Here is a 3,590-nt window from a genome sequence, read left to right as displayed (position 1 = left end):
GCGGCCGGGGCGCAGTGGGCCCCGTTTTGCCTGCTGGATGTCGTCCTCCTGGGTCTCCGGAGCCAGCGACCGTTTCCGAGGCGGGCTTGTTTAGGCGTGACTGGTTCGCGTCTGCAGGCGCAGAAACTCCCGTTTCCCCGGGACCCCGCCGGCCTTCCCCTTGGAGCCCGGGTGCCGCCCCAGGTGCCGTCCCACGTGCAGTCCCAGGAGTCGCAGACCCGCCCCGAGGCGCCCCGCTGGACCCGTTGAGTACGAGCCTCCAAAGGGAAAGACCCGCTGCTGGGTCAGGGTGGCCCCGAGGGCGAGAGCGCGGCGCTCGGTTCTTCCGCAGCTTCTCTGGGGCGGACTTGTCAGCCGACTGGTCGCCGCACTTGCCAGCTTCCCCCTTGCTCTTGCTGGACGCCAGGACGGGCTGCTTCCCTTCCTCCTGTATCTTTCCGGAGTCATCGGAGAAGCAGAGCCTGAAGCCCACGAGCGCTGTGCAAACCCCGGCCCTTGCACTTGGGGCTGGGGGCCTGGGGGCACATGGCTGCATCTCTGTGAGCCCCCGTCTTCTTCATAACAACCCCCACACATCCATCCCCACCGGAGTGTTTTGAGATTTCACAGGATAATCTGTGTGAAAAGGCCCTAAAGACAGCGGAGGGGTGGAGGTGGCTGGTTCTGCTCTTGGATGGATGGAAATTCTGTCCTGAACTCAACAAAATACATGAACGATCTAGATGGGTGAAGGGTGGTGGCGGGGCGGGGGACAGGGACTCCACTTTCCAACTTAAAAAACACCAGGCCGGTCAGCCCGGCCCCTGGCTACTTTCCGCGGGGCGGGCTGGGGTTCTGTGGGAAAGCCGAAGGGGGAGTAGCAGTGAAGCTTGCCGGATTGGCGTCTGCTTTTGTTGGAAACTTGTCAGCACGTCCCACAGTTACCCCCACAAACCACCTGGCCTGGGGGCTCTCGGGCTTCATTCAGCCCTTTGACAGCAGCTAGTCAACCTGTGTTGTTGGCTTGGGTTTGAGGTCAACACAAAGGACAAGATGGCACCCACATCTTTAGGGCCCAAGGCCATCAGGAGAACTGGCCTTAAAGAGGAATTCTCTCAATGGGCTGAAAATATGGCCTGGTTGTTTTTTGTTGTTGTTTTTTATTGTAAGAATATACATAACAGAATTTACCATTTAAAATGTACAATTCAATGGCATTAAGTACATTCACAGTGGTAGGTAACTATACCACTGTTTTCAGGATATTCTTATCATTCCAAATGGAAACTACCTTTTACAGAGAGGAAGGGAGAGCGATAGAGAGTTTGAAACATCGATGAGAGAGAAACATCGATTGGCTGCCTCCTGCACACCCCCTCCTGGGGATGTGCCCGCAACCAAGGTACATGCCCTTGACCAGAATCGAACCTGGGACCCTTCAGTCTGCAGGCCGACACTCTATCCACTGAGCCAAACTGGCCAGGGCGGAAACTACCTTTTAAATAGTATCAGAATCAAACCCCATCCCCCTCTTATCCCAGCCCCTGGCAACCACCATTCTACTTTCTGTGTCTGAATGGGGCTACTTTAGATCTCTTATATAAGTAGAATTCTGTAGCATTTGTCCTTCTTTAGCTGACTTATTTCACTCAGCTCAACGTCTTCAAGGTTCTTCCATGTTGTGCCATGTGTCAGAATTTCATTCCTTTTTAAGGCTGAACAGTATTCCATCGTATGTACAGTTGACCTTTGAACAATGATTAGGGGTGCCTGACCGTCCCCCCCCCCCCCCCAATCAAAAATCTGTGTAGATCTTAAGCCAGCCCTCTGCATACATGGCTTCTCAACTTTGGGTCAAAATACTGTTTTCAATCCAAGGTTTGAATCGAGGGTGGGAAACCTGGGATGCCGAGAGCCGACTATGTATTTATTGAAAAGAAGTCTGCTTATAAGTGGACTCGTGTGGTTCGAGCCTGTGTTCTTCAAGGGCCAACTGTGTATACCACATTTTGTTTATTAATTTGACAGCAGCTTTTGACTGTTGTGAGTAATGAATGAGTCTCTAGTTTTAATTCCTTTGAGTATATACACAGAAGTGGAATTTGGGGATCACATAGCAATTCTGTGTTTAACTTTTTAAGAAACCGCCAGACTGATTTCCATAGCAACCTCCTCGTTTTACATTCCCAGCAGCAGTGCACAAGAATTCCAGTAGTTGATTATGGCCATCCTAATGGGTATGAAATGGCATCACATTGTGATTTTGATTCATGTTTCCCTAATGATGTTGAGCATCTTCTCATGCAATGGTGGCCATTTGTGTATCCTTGGAGAAATGTTTATGTAGCTCTTGCCAATTTTTAAGTTGGGTTTTTGTTGTTGAATTATAGTACTTAATATATTCTGCATATTAACCCCTTTCAGATAGGTGATTTGAAACTATTTTCTCCCATTCCCAAGGTTGTCTTTTCACTTTCCTGATAATGTGCTTTGATGGACAAAGTTTAATTTTCATCAAGTCTAATTTATCTATTTTTTTCTTTTGTTGATTCTGCTTTTGGTGTCAAACCTAATAAACCATTGTCAAATCCAAGATTATGAAGCTTTTCTCCTATGTTTTTTTCTAAGAGTTTTATAGTTTTAGCTTTTGTGTTTAGTACTTTGATCCATTCTGAGTTAATTTTTTTTATATACATATATTTTATTGATTTTTTACAGAGAGGAAGGGAGAGGGATAGAGAGCCAGAAACATCGATGAGAGAGAAACATTGATCAGCTGCCTCCTGCACGCCCCCGACTGGGGATGTGCCCGCAACCAAGGTACATGCCCTTGACCGGAATCGAACCCCGGGCCCTTGAGTCCGCAGGCCGACGCTCTATCCACTGAGCCAAACCGGTTCTGGCATTCTGATTTAATTTTTGACAACACTCCCACCAACTGAGCCACACCGGCCAGGGCTCCTTGGTTAAATTTATTCCTGAATATTTTATCCTTTTTTTTGTGCATTTGTAAATGAGATTGTTTTCTTAAATTTCTTTTCAGATTGTTCATTGTTAGTCTGTAGAATGCAATTGATATTTTTTCTGTTGATTTTGCATTGGAACTTTGCCGAATTCATTTATTAGTTCTAACAGCTTTTGTAGCCTCTTTTAGGTTTTCTGCATATCTTAACTATATACAGACAGTCCTCGGGTTATGTCGGACTCAACGTACGTTGTTTCGTGGTTACATCGCCATCTCATTTATTTATTAAAAAAAAAAAGTTCCGTCATTTCAATGTATGTACATATGTGCTTTATGTTTTTTTATTATTTATTTACCACAAGTAAAGGTCAGGAATTGTTATCTTTCTTTTAAATTTTTTTTACTGTTTCACTTCATTACTGCTGTGTGTGTGCTCCATGGGAGTGACGTAGGTGCTTATGTACGTCGCGCTGTAGGAACGGATCTCTGATGTAACCTGAGGACCTTCTGTATATAAAAGCCTAACGACTGTTACAACGGATGCGCACTGATCACCAGGGAGCAGATGCTCAACATAGGAGCTGCCCCAGCCCGCAGTCCCTGATCACCGATGGGGCCTGCCAGCCAACTTCCCGGTACCTCCCCC

The 3,590-nt window shown here is 46.9% G+C and overlaps 1 protein-coding gene across 1 annotated transcript in view; it reads left to right on the top strand.

Moving 5' to 3' along the window:
• CCDC12 (coiled-coil domain containing 12) overlaps positions 1-3,590 on the top strand; it is a 33,773-nt gene that overhangs the window by 1,304 nt on the left and 28,879 nt on the right. The gene's annotated exons all lie outside the window — the stretch shown is intronic.

The sequence above is a fragment of the Myotis brandtii genome, unplaced genomic scaffold (genome assembly GCF_000412655.1).
Source record: "Myotis brandtii unplaced genomic scaffold, ASM41265v1 scaffold246, whole genome shotgun sequence".
Classification (NCBI taxonomy): domain Eukaryota; kingdom Metazoa; phylum Chordata; class Mammalia; order Chiroptera; family Vespertilionidae; genus Myotis; species Myotis brandtii.
The sequence above is the reverse complement of the archived record's forward strand: the minus strand, read 5'-3'. Positions and strand labels throughout refer to the sequence as shown.